This window comes from Coturnix japonica, chromosome 20, assembly GCF_001577835.2.
Source record: "Coturnix japonica isolate 7356 chromosome 20, Coturnix japonica 2.1, whole genome shotgun sequence".
NCBI lineage: Eukaryota > Metazoa > Chordata > Aves > Galliformes > Phasianidae > Coturnix > Coturnix japonica.
In genome coordinates, this window is record NC_029535.1 from 3,325,839 (window position 1) to 3,338,606 (window position 12,768).

General features: G+C 45.5%; 1 long non-coding RNA gene across 1 annotated transcript in view; it reads left to right on the forward strand.

Moving 5' to 3' along the window:
* Positions 1 to 6,782, forward strand: part of LOC107322869 — a 14,122-nt gene extending 7,340 nt beyond the window's left edge. The window contains exons 7-9 of the long non-coding RNA XR_004309446.1: positions 2,347 to 2,404; positions 6,206 to 6,307; positions 6,419 to 6,782. This is a non-coding gene — a long non-coding RNA (uncharacterized LOC107322869). The remainder of the gene's footprint in view (positions 1 to 2,346; positions 2,405 to 6,205; positions 6,308 to 6,418) is intronic.
* Positions 6,783 to 12,768: the final 5,986 nt, after the last annotated feature.

The following is a 12,768-nucleotide window of genomic DNA, read 5'->3' on the forward strand; positions in this document are numbered from 1 at the left end:
TTTTTTTTTTTTTTTTTTTCCCTTTTTTTTGTCTTTCACGATGTTTAATCTCAACTCAAAGCCCCGGAGCCGGTGCAGCGTTACAACAGTTTTGTCATGTTGGCTGTCACAGCGCTGACAGCCCCGTGACAGCTGGCAGATGTACAGATGATGGATGTTTTCTCCCTTGTGCAAGGACGATGGGATAAAAGTGCAAACAAACCGGGTAATAGATGGGAAAAGCAGAGCAATGTTGATAAGGCCCGGTCCTCACTCTGTGATGTATGGGAAAGCAAGCTGTGGGCAATTTGTTCAGAGAAATGAGGGGTTCTTTGTAGAGAGGGACACAAGGAAAAGAAGGGGAAAAAAAAAAAGGAGCAAAAGTAAAGAAATAATAATAAGGGGAGGAGGTGTGAGGTACCCAAAGCTTGTCTTTATTGTGGCAACACAAGTCTGTTGTTATGGCAATAAGCAAATTTCATTTCAAGGACAGGCTTGGGGGTCCTTGGCTCCTGTCTGTGCCTTGCATCCAATGAGGGACCCCAGGAGTTGTCTGGGGATGGGAATGCTGCCTTTCTGTTTGCTCCTTGCTGTTGCTCTGCTGCTTTGCCCATAGCACCTCCTGTTATTTGTGGTGTCTAGGTGTCTTCTGAAGGAGATAAGAACTGGCTGTGCTGGCTATGGGCAGGCAGATAAGATTTTCAAGCCACTCCATGAGAAGTCCATAAGAACACTTGGATATCCAAGACAGGGCTGGTCACCTTTCAGATCTGGCATTGGTCATGTGTTAGACCAGTCTGAGGGGTTCAAAGAAGGTTTCTCCAGTCCTGCCCCTGCTCTGGCTGCTACCAGGTGTTATGAGGATGCTGCAGTGGTATAACGTGAGCAGAGGGTGGCATTCACCCTGTCCATGATGTGCTGCAGGTGGAGGAAGTGAGATGCAGGCTTTAGATGCAGAAGGTCAGCTTCCTCCAGCCGGCATGCAATGCAAGAAAGGGGATGCTCATGAAACGGCCTCTCTTTAGAAAAGACAGCCCTGGAAGGCTATTTAAAGTGTAAAGAGTGTCTTCCAATGCTCCCTTATGGATCCTGAGCATGAATCCCTTGGTGCTATTGCTACTATGCATGCCATTGCACACCCACTTAGTGACATGTAAATTTTCAGGATGCCATCGTCCCCCTTCACTTCTCTTCCACCTTTGGCTCTATCACTGTCAGAGACTTATTTAGGCCCATAATGGTGATAATTTATTACACCACACTTCCTACTGTGAGTAAATAAGTCTGTCTCCCTTAAACTCCCTGGGCTATTAGGAGAATGAAAGACTGTGCTACGTATTAGCATTTATTTTCTCCCAGCATTTATACAAGGCCATTTGCTTGCTGACAAATCGTGGGGCAAATTGTTCTCAAGAAAGTCTGTCAGATGGAAAGGTGTTATGATTAAACTGTTGGTGTAAATTTGGGGGGCAATAAATCCTTTTATTGCATTAACTGGATTTATTTGCCTGTAAATGCCATTAAGGATTCAAAGAAATAATAAACAAGTTGATTTTGAATCTGCTTAAGGGTCATTAATATGCATCCTAAAAATAAAGAGACTGCTAAAAAATGAAATAAAATCCATTTGAGGATCAGACTTATGCTTGCAAGTGCATTGCTGTGCTGCTTCCACTTGTCTCACTGCAGTGCCATTCCTGCTCCTGGGGGGGCCTTGCAGTTGGAATTGGTTTTATTCAATTAAAAAAATATATGTATTTGTTCACATATTAAATATTCTTTCACATTTGTGAAATAAGAGGGGTGGTGCATGTGCTGACACACTAATGGCTAATGAGTAGGTGCCACTGATTTGAAAGCATGCATTTTAGGAGCTATTTGCTAGGGCAGCTTGTGTGCACAGAAGGGCTGAGATGATCTCACAGCCACTTTCCAAAGCAGAGAGGCTGCTTTCCCTCTGCGTTTGGCTTAGATGCTGTGTTTAAGGTGTCTCTCTGTACAGAGATGAGGAACTGGGTTTGCAGTAGTGCTGGTGCAGCTCGCTGCCAGCCTTTCTGTTCCATGTCAGGGCAGGAGAATGACAAACCCTGGGCCCCTAATTCCTCAGTTGCCTACAGCTGTCTGTGCTCTATTTGCCCAGCTGGCACTGCAGTTGTAATCACTGCCACCTGTGGCAGCCATTGGCTCCATCCCACCTCCAGCTGGTCAGAGGCAAATCAGCCCAAACTAGTTTGGGGGAAATGCTGATAGTTTATAAAGTGGATTTCTCCCAGGAATGGATCCTTTTGAGCGATGCTTTTGCTTGGAGTGTTTCTTACTTATTACTCGCATTAAGTTCAATTTCTTTCTTTTTTCTTCTTTTTCAAGTTCTCCCACCCAGGTACCAAGGAGGCTTTCGTATTTTAACCTTGAACACTTTCACGAGGTAAGTGTGCCCACCTCTACACCATTCAACTCATACCACTGAGTTGTTGCATCAGTTTGTTGCATATTGCCTTCCAGTATATGAAAGGAGAGCATAAACAGGAGGGGGTTATGTCTGTTTACAAGGGTGGATAGTGACAGGACAAGGGGGAATGGTTTTAAACTGAGACAGGGGAGGTTTATGTTGGATATTAGGAGGAAGTTTTTCCCCCAGAGGGTGGTGACACATTGGAACAGGTTGCCCAAGGAGGCTGTGGATGCCCCATCCCTGCAGGCATTCAAGGCCAGGCTGGATGTGGCTCTGGGCAGCCTGGGCTGGTGGCTGGTGACCCTGCACGTAGCAGGGGGTTGAAACTGGATGATCATTGTCGTCCTTTTCAACCCAGGCCATTCTATGATTGTATGATTCTATATTTTATTTCACACAAAAGTTTTCAGTCCGGGTGGTGTGGAGCAGAGTGGCTCCTGTCACAGCCTGAGAAGGTTATGGGAGGGTGCAGTTATAATATAATATGTGGTAGATATTTTTCATCCATTAGCAGCTGATAAAAGCGGTGCATCATCACTGTGTGCCACTGGGGGGATGGAGGGCAGGAGCCGGGTCATTAACTTAAGAGATACGGAGCCATCAGTCATCTTCCTGCTCTGGGAGGCAGAGCATGCAGTGACATCACAGTGTGCACGTGTATGTATTAATGCTAACCAGATCAACAGAAGCAGCAGATCTCTTTGGATTTTTCCATTTGTTTCCATGTTTCCTCCTTCTCTGTTTTCTTTTCTGGTTTTGTTTCTGATTTCCACTCTCTCTTCTGAAGGTTTTCACTTAATTTTTTCTTATCCCATCCCTTCCCCCCAAACCAGCACTAAGTGTGAGGATCATCTCAGGCTGCATCATGGTCTGTGCTCTCCTTGCCTTCCCCCAAGTGTTCTGACCTGGCTGCTGATTCTGGAAAGGAAACTGCATAAGACCTCAATCTGCACTGACCCCTCATCACTACCCTAATAAAAAAGATCACTAATATAAATTGTAAGCTATTTACGGTAGTGCTAAGTGCAGACTGATATAATTCTGTGCAGTTATTGTGTGCTTTTCCCTACGAAAAGCAGGATTCAACCTTTTTATGTGTAAAACGATACTGAACCATAACTACCTTATAATATTGCTGCATTATTCTATAGTTACAGTCCTAAACACCACAGCTTTTGTCAATTTTACTAGGTAGGTTTCATTCTTACCATAAAGAACACAGTAATTTTTACTAGGGGTAGGTGGCAGCAGGAGAAAATGGCTCATAAAGCTCTTTTGATGGACTTGGCTTTATAAACCCTGATTCTTCCCTGCTTGTCCTCTGTGGAATGTTCAGCTCTCAGCCCCAGGGCTCAGTAACATCCCCTTTGTATTTCGGAGCTCAGGGTGTTGGTGCACAGGGACTCTCTGGGTACTCCTATGGCTGGGGTGCAGGTTGGAGCAGGAAGGTGATTCTGAAACATGCAGCAAATCACAGCCTCATTCCTGATGCTGGGCCATGCATCGTAGCCTGTCCCTGCTGGACCGTGGTGCTGTGAGGCACTGCAGCACCTTATGGGTGGGACTGGGGTGCTGTGGGGTGTTGTAAGGCAGTTGCAGGAAGGTAGGGGTGAGCAAGGCAGTGGGATGGTGACACACCAAGGAGTCAGGAGAAACACTGCACTTTGGCTTTCCTTAATAACAACAGAGTGAAATAATGTTTTTTGTTTGTGTGTGCTTTGGGAGTTGCTCGTGCCCTGACTTAGTGCACTTCAAGCCTCCATTCTAAGTTTTGAGGCTGTTGTTTCTGTCCTGCTCCTGTCCCCTTGCTCACATGCTGGAGTGCAGACAGACGCGCTGCTTCTAATTCTCACTTTCTCTCCCCAATAAGAGAGGTCTATGGATGCTCGGAGTCAGAACTACATTAGCAGGGAAGACCCTGCAGCAATGAGGCTCGAATTCCGTGCAACTTCTGTCCATTTAATTAAGAAATGCCACTCATACAGAACTGAATGCGCTAACCTAATTTACTGCTATGTCTGTCTGTCTCTCTGTCTGGCCTTTTGTCTCTCTCTGCATCCTACACAATGCCATTGCATCTTATTACTCGAGCTCGGGAGGTTCTTGCTTGGTTGAGCCGAGATCAAAAAGTAATTTTTCTTTTTGCAACAGCCGATTAGAAATTCATTTATTTTCACATTAGACGTTTGGCCGATACCTCCCTGCCCCCATCCAACAGATCTCCCCCAACTTCAGCAATTTAGCTCCATTTGTATAGTCTGCATAATGGGAGACAGTCAGCCCGTTAGAAAAACGTGGCCCAGGGCAAAAATTAAATGCAGAATCATGTATCAGAAATGAGATGTATTTACTATTGTTTTTGAAAATTAATGGTGCATTTTTGGTTTTTATAATGTAATTTAATGATGCAATTCATCTAATAAAAAAGCACATTTTAACACAGTCCTACAGACCTACTGGGGCAGGACAAAACGTACCTTTCAGATGTGAGATCTTTTACAAATGCTTCGGGCTCTTTCTTGAATGCAAAAGAAAAGAAGGAGAAACTCTTTGCGTGTGTTGGCTCACAGCTGGAAGATCAGCAGGAGTCCAATAAAAAGGACATTTTTCTTTCTAAATATTGGTGTTTGTGCAGCATACAATAATACTATAAATGCAGCAGTGGGTCTGAAGTACAGTGCTGCAGCTGATTATAGGATGCCATATGGTGCTGGCATGTTAAACTCATACTGACTGAACACGAGCTGCAGCTTTAAATGCTGTGGACCAGCAATTGTGCTAAACTGAATTAAATATACAACGCAGTGTCGATACGGGGAGCTGTCATTTTCAGCAGCAAAGATAAAACTGTGTCAGGATAGCATGAACTGGTGGGAGAGAGCACTTAGAAGTCAGCATGGAGCACAGATCTCACTCATTGCCTTGGTTTTCTTGTCTAGGACGGGGCAGCAGCTCAGCAGGTAGCGGGTTGTGGTGTGCTGCAACTCAGTGCCATCAGGCCCAGGTTATTGAAGGCGCTCCTTCCAAACGCATTCAGGTTGTGATTTCCAGCTTTGAAAGAAGTATCTGTCTGCTTCTGTAAAGCCTTCTTTCCATGAGCAGAACTTGAAGTTGCAGCTGAGCACACAGTGTCTAATATTGTCTCAAGAAAACTCTTTGTATCATTATTAACAGGATCAGCTGAGTTTAAAGGAGAACTCCACCAGGCTGACACTGAAGCAGGACTTTAAACCAGCAATAAGGGCTGTATTTTGCAACTGAATGGCCTCTGACTCAAAGAGACTGTAGTCTTGATAAACTACACGATGTGAAGAATATCTCAGGTTTATCTATTAAGTAAAGAGGTAAACCCCTGATAAACTCTCACCATGAGCTGGTTTGGTGGAGGCCTCGTTGTTTGGTGCAAGGCTCCATCAGTTAAAATGGCAGTGAATTTCCAAAAAAAGCATCACATCATTTTTCAATGAGAAATCCAGGATCCCGGGAGCTGATGTTATGGTGTGAATTACATCGCAGAGCAGTTGTCAGCTGTCCCTGTCAGCACTTTCTCGGATGCCATAATGTGCAATAAATGCTGTAGCTGCAGCTATTTAGGATTATTGTGGTGGTGGTTTTAGGGGAAGCGCCACAAATTAACAGCTAAAAAGCACATCCCTTTTTCTTGAATTGCCCAAACAATGCTTTGCTGGCTGCAGGGGCCATCGCTGCTGTACCTGGTCCTTTTTCTGCTCACCTCTTTGAATGAAACATGCGTGTCCTTTTCCTCCTTTGCAGGTTTACCAGGAAGAGGAGCAGTGTGGGTTCTGGCTCTCCCATTAGCTCACAGACTCCAATTGTTCTCTATCTGGATGCAGCCTGGACCACAGAGCCACTGAGGTCAGGACTTGAGGATATGGGGGGGACTGCAGGGCAGTGTGTCCCTGCTAGGTAAACTGCGCAGCTTATACCAGCAGGACATAAGAAAACGTGTGTTTATTCTGATTTCAGATCAGGAGGTGTGGAAGGATTAAAGGACTTGACAGAGAGATCTGCTGCAGGGCTGATTCCCTATTCCTGCTGGAGACATTTCTTAGTGTACTGCATCACGCGGGGTCCTGATCTCTCTGGGCCTCAGCTTTTAACTCAGTAAGTGTCTTTGCTATTCAAACATTAATTAGAGATGATGGTTTTTGCTAAAATATTGTAAAGCTGATAAAAAACATCTTTCACCCTGGAATAAGCTTTTTCAGATCACCTACATGTGTTGCACATAACAGGTAGTGTCTGTGGGCTTGGAACGGTGGGCGACGGGGTCACCCTGATATCTCTGTGCCCCATCAATGGGATTTCTGTGCTGTGTGCTCTCTGAAGGTTATTGGCAGCTACTGATGGGTCCCACCATGCCCTGCTGGGGCTCTGGGTGAGCTGATGTGACTAGTGACAGGCTTTGCTCTGGTTACTTTCTGCTGCTCCATGGGAGGAAATAAAGCAGGTGAGCAAGAGATTCATCTTTTAGGGGAGCTGTGGGCACCCTGCTGCACACCTTAATGATACTGTGACATCTTAAGGTGTGCAGTTTACAAACGCCTTTCATTTAGGGTTCTAATGGGATAAATCTCATCATTTGCAATGAACTAGCCTTGCTATGTCTGTGTTTATACTACGTTCTCTATCTAGGAGGTGTCTTTTACCAGGAAATTTGTCAGTGGGTGCCACGCAAACCCAGGAGTCATTTGCTGCCATTGTACAGCCCAGGTGATTCAATCACCCAGGTGACATCTGAGTGCTTTTGAAAACCTCCCTCACTTGCAGTCAGCTGGGGAGCCAGATGCTTGATCTCATGCTTGTGCTGTGTGAGTCTTTCTGTCTCTGATCTACTGAATCCCTGCACAGCTATGCCCTCACCTACTGTGCAAACTTCATCTTCCATGAGCGTGCTGGGTCCTCTACGTGGTCCTTGGAGCAGCATGCAGTGCACACTGTTTGTGCCTCTCTGTGCTTCTGATATTTGGGTTGCTTTAAGTTTTGACGATTGCTTTGTTACTTGTTTATTTAATTAAGAGAAGCCTTTCTGTTTAACCTGCTCTCATGTGAGCAACACCAGCTGGCAACTGTGCAGTGAGAACCCACTCTATTTGGAGTCACAGCTTTCCTGGCTGCCAGGCACCTGGTGCAGCTTTTCCTCCTCCCTGCAGATGGTACTGTTTGACCACTTTGTAGCCTCCCACTGCAAGTAACTGCAGATTTTTGGGTAAGTCTAACAAGCACGTCCAGGCACAGCTCCCAGCACAGCAGCAGTGCTGGATCTGGCTTTTACACCTGCTGGACCAAGGTGTTGCCTTACCCACGGGACACCCAGTGAAGTGGGTGGATGTGGAGAAGCCATCTGCATGGTGAGCGCCCTGAGAAAGTACAGGAGGGATTTGTGTGCATTGACCACTACCAGAACAGCAGCCTTTGTGTACGTGGCCTGAGGCACTGGGCAGTAACATTTCCCCTTAGGAATTCAACACCTCTTCAAGGGAAGATGGACAGAGCTTCTGTGGGGTTTAATCAGCTCCCTGTGGGCTGTTGAGCTGGGGAAGGGCTCTGGGGACTCTGGCTGTTGGCTGATTTCTTTTGGGAGCAGATGCATGAAGAAAGAAAGGACAACATGAACCTTATATGCATGTTTTATGCTTCTGGTTAGGTTTGCGTGATAGTCAGTGTGGTGTTTTGCTTGTTCACCAGCCAGCTTTAAAGGCATAGTGCTAGCCCTGGAGTTGTTCCTGACTTGCAAAAGTCTGGGAAGAAGTTTTCATCTTTCCCAGGCTTATACACTGTGTTAGTGGTTCTGCTCCATCTGTTGCAGTATTCTTTTGTTTGTCATGATGCTACAGTGGTCCAGTTGTTACAAGTAACAGCTGTTACTTGTTTGCAGTAAGACACTCAGTTGTGTCCTTCCTTCCCTCTGCACGTGAATGAATTTCTGTCCTGGAGTCCCATTGTCCTCTTAAAGCTGATAAAGTGGGAAATCAGCTCTCTTCCACCTTTTCCCTTTGGCTCTGCTCTGCAGTGTTACTCCATCCTGCATGGAGAGGGCAGCTGCTCAGGGTTCAGCTGCAACATGGACAAGGTGTTTGTCTCTTCCAATCCGGCTGTGCAGCTGGTCCCTGCGGCACCGAGCCAGGCACTTCATGCCTAAGCTCTCATCAGATCAATTTTCTTGCTTTGAAAGAGAAGTAGCTTGTTAACCTGTGTGCAAGGCAATGGAAAACACCCACCTGCCTCTCACCAGTGCACTGAGCAGGTGCAGGGGGCTTAGGAAGGGTGATGGAACAGTTGGGCAGCTGTGAAGGAGAAGCAGCACTCAGCTCCACAGTCCCCATGTGTTTGCTGTAAGCCTTAGAAATATTAGGGCTCTGTTGTTAATGGTTGTCCATCCACTTTTCATAGATCCAAGTGTCTGCTCTAGGGGGACTTCCCCAGGCTTCTGCTGGTTTGTCTTCTGCGTGGTCTTCTCATCCCCAGACTCACCACTTCAAGGAGGTGAAGGCTGGGAAGGAGCAGGAAAACAAGGGCTGATTTTTTCCTAGATCCCCTTAGGGGCTCTGTGTCCCCCAGCCCATAGTGTGTGTTTGGCCAGGCTGTGCCCCCAGCTCTGGTTTCTCTGCCCAAAACCCTTCTGCCAGGACATCTCTGATCCCCCACCAACCACCCACTGCTCTGAAAGTCTCCACAGAGCAGCTCAAAGACAACAGAGGCACCAGATAAATCATTCCTCCCCTGCTTCTCCTCCCCCCCCAGCCCGAATAGCTAAAGTGTCTTTATTATTTAAAAAAACCACCATACACAGAAAAGCCCTAGTAAGGGAGACAGATACAAAGCAAAGGAAAAAAGAGAGGTTTAGGCAGCAAGCCACAAATAAGCACCATCAATCATAGTGCAGTCAAAAAATGTACATGTGTTGGTACCTGTGCGTTATTGGCAGTACTTGAGGAGTCTCCTGAGTGCAATCTTCAGGACTCCTTAGATAAATAAATAAATAAAATTCCATGTTCCGCTGAAAAACTGCTTGTCAGCACCAGAATGGCAGGTGCATTAACTCCCTAAGAACCAGATTATGCCCTGCATGGCAAAAAAATGCAAACACAGAGAAATAAGATGTCAGTCAACTCCCGTATCCTCTTGTTTTTTTTCTTTGGTGGTTGTTCGTTTCTTGTTTTGTTTTTAATGGAAAGTATTTTGAAACACACAGTCTGCTGTACAAATGAATGAAGGAAAGAGAGAGATACAAATCCATACCTGTGAGTAGATTTGCCTGCAGTTTGCTTCCACTTTTCTCCCTTGGAGCTCTGAAACGTTCTTTTAGAACAAACATCTCCTTGAGAGCTACTGTCTTTTTCCTTTCTATCTATGCTGCACTCTCCCTTTCCTTGACTTGTATCTTTAATGAAGGACTCTGAGCTGTTGGTGATGTGGCCTGGCCTTTCTGTGGATGTCCTCTACCATCTCTGGAGCTGCACCCCAACGTTCTTCTGCTCCCTCCTTGTCTTTGTATAAATACGTATTTTAATCCAGGAGAGTGACAGCAGTCCCAGTGGAAGCCCTAAGGAAGCAAAGCCCTGTGCCAGCATGAGTAAAGGCTGCATGACCTAGGAACAGAAGATAAATGTATCTCCAAGGACACCCCTTGGTTGCCCTGAATGCAGAGCGCAGATCTGCCTTTGCGCATGGCATCCTGTAAGATCGATGGTGCGTAAGGAGGATCTTGTTTCAGAGTGGGAAAGCAACAATTAAGTTGGGTTTTCTTTGTTCCTGGTTTAGAAAAACAAAAACCAAAACCATATTACAAAGGTCTGTGGTAGTGGTCTTGTCTCTGTCACTCAAGTTTGAGTAGACTCTAAGCAAGGTCTTTAGTTGCAGTGTAACTGCATGTCGTGGTAGTGAAATAGCCCCATTTGATGGCAGACTTGGAAGATTTTCTCTATCGGATGAGTTGGGCTTTCTTAATTTTTATTTCTCTTTGGTCATCCCCTCTCTTTTCACCTCAGCATCTCCACATTTACTTGGAGCTTTCCATGGCAGCAGGGCATGGTCACTTGTGCTGCAGATGGGACAAGGCAAGGCAGGCTGTCCCTGTGGCTGGCATAAAGAAACACTCTGTGGCGTAAAGGCTGTAAAATAGTAAATAACAGAAGCAGATGAGGACTGCAGAATGGCCCAAATATCCTTTTGCATTCAGAATTAAGGAGAATGCTTGTGCAAAGCAAATCAATCGCGGTGAACAGCCCCAAAGTGGCTTCCATGCATGTTTTTGGGCTCCCCACTCCATGACGTGCCCTCCTCAGCCCAGCAGCCTTCTCTTCCAGACCACAGATCTACTTAATTTAGGTCCTGCTGTTGGCAATGGGCTGTGGGTTAGGAAAAAGTAGAGAGTTTTTCCTTAAGGAAAAAGGAGATGACATTGCACAGAAAAATAGAGCAAAAACCATTCTCTTGGCTGTTTTTCTTCTCTGCTTTGCTTCTGCGTGGGGTGCCAGCAAAAGGAATTGCATTTTGGAGTGATTTAATAACAAAATGACTTTTTATTTCTAACTCTTTTGCCTGCTTCAGAGCAGCAGGACCACACGGTGGAGCTCTGGGGCTGCAGGGAGAGCCTGCCTGCATTCACGGCTAAAAAGCTGTTTGGAGACCTTGAAATTACAGTTTTTATTAATTTTTCACTCTGTTTAATTTTTTTTATTTTTATTTTTTTTAACCTTCATTTTAAAATGGGAAACGTTCTCGACGCCGTAATTGCAAAGTGGAATTTACAGCTGCAAACCAAAGGTGTTCACTTCTGCTTTTTTTAAGGTTGGAACTTTCATTTTCATCTTTACAAACTGTAACGGGAATGTTTCTCCATCTCCTGGGAGGCTGCAATCCCAGGGACGGCTCTTACCGTGTAATTCTTCTCAATGGCACCTGGCTGTGTGGGGAAGCTCAGCCCTCACCAGGTCTGTATATACAGATATTGAGCCCCGGCCTTCCTCTATGCATGGGGAAATAAAGGATGTTTTGGAGCGCTCCTCATCTGTGCTGATCAGTGAACACTTGGCTGGGACAATTTAAACCAGTGGTGTAATAGGAAAAAAAAAAAAAGCAGATTATTCAATTAAACAGCAGCATTTAAAATCCTAAATGATCTATCTAGAACAAAACGATAAATTCAATATTCTGCTGTGGGAAATCAGAGCTTTTCCTCCTTCCTCTCATCTCTGCTTCCCCTCCTTGAAGGATGTGCACTGTCCTGCGAGGTGCTGCCTTCCCCGGAGCTGTGCAGGCTGACTGTGCTATGGCAGGGTGTGAGTGCTTAATTATGGCTGTATGGCATGGATGTGGGGGTTCCTCCAACTTGCTGTAGTTGGGCTGTAAGCATCGTGCCTGCGTGCAGTTTCTAGTGGCAAGAAATGTATTTTTTGCACGCAGAGAGGACAATGAGATCACGGTAGCTGACAGTCTCCCGTTGTATGGCTTGCTAATTACTTGCCCAACACAAGCAAACATTTAATGACTACTTTATGAAATGCTCCTGGGCTGGGGTGTGCAGTGTTGGTTGCCAAAAATGTACATTTCTCATTTGTGGAAGTTCACATTTTTATTAGAAACCTGAACCACTCGGCACAGGCTTCCAGAGCAGCGGGTCTCCGATGTACCCGCACTGATGTGCTCAGCAATGAGCCTGATGCTGGAATCACCTTCAACTTTATGGGGAGCTGCAGTTGCTCCATTGGAAGGTAAATCTGGCCTGAGGTAGAGCTTGAATGGTTTGCTCATAGAAGTTATTCTCTTTCTATTTCCAAACTGTTAGAATAGACCGCTGTTTGTATGTCCCCCTCTATTTGTTACGTGCTGGCTGCTCCAAGACTAATCCTTTTCCTGCGTATTTCAGCCCTGTTTCTTTGGGCTGGTGGAGGCCAACCGGTGTTGTCTATCCTGGAGAGAAAAGAGTAACCTGAAATCTTGTATTCTCAGCCCAGTCTTAATCAAACTGCTGGGTCCTGGAAAAATCTGTGTCAGGAGATGCCTGTGTTAAAAGTCCTCACAAATAGTGAGGGGGAAAAAAGAGCTGTGCCTGTTTCAGTTTGGCTTCCTAAGCCAAGGGAATATTTGGTTGTTATTTTGTTTTTTACTGGGTGCTTACTGGTGAGCATTACTTCTTTCTAAAAGCTGTCTGAAAGGACGTGGAAATTAACCAAATTTCTATTCTTAATTTTTTCTTCTGTTTTGAAGTGTGAAGGAAGAGAGCAATGTTAGGATCTCAGTGTGGCTCACAGAGGGAACTGTCAGGAGTAGATGAGGCTGCAGGTAAAAAAGGCATCATTTTGCTCTAACTT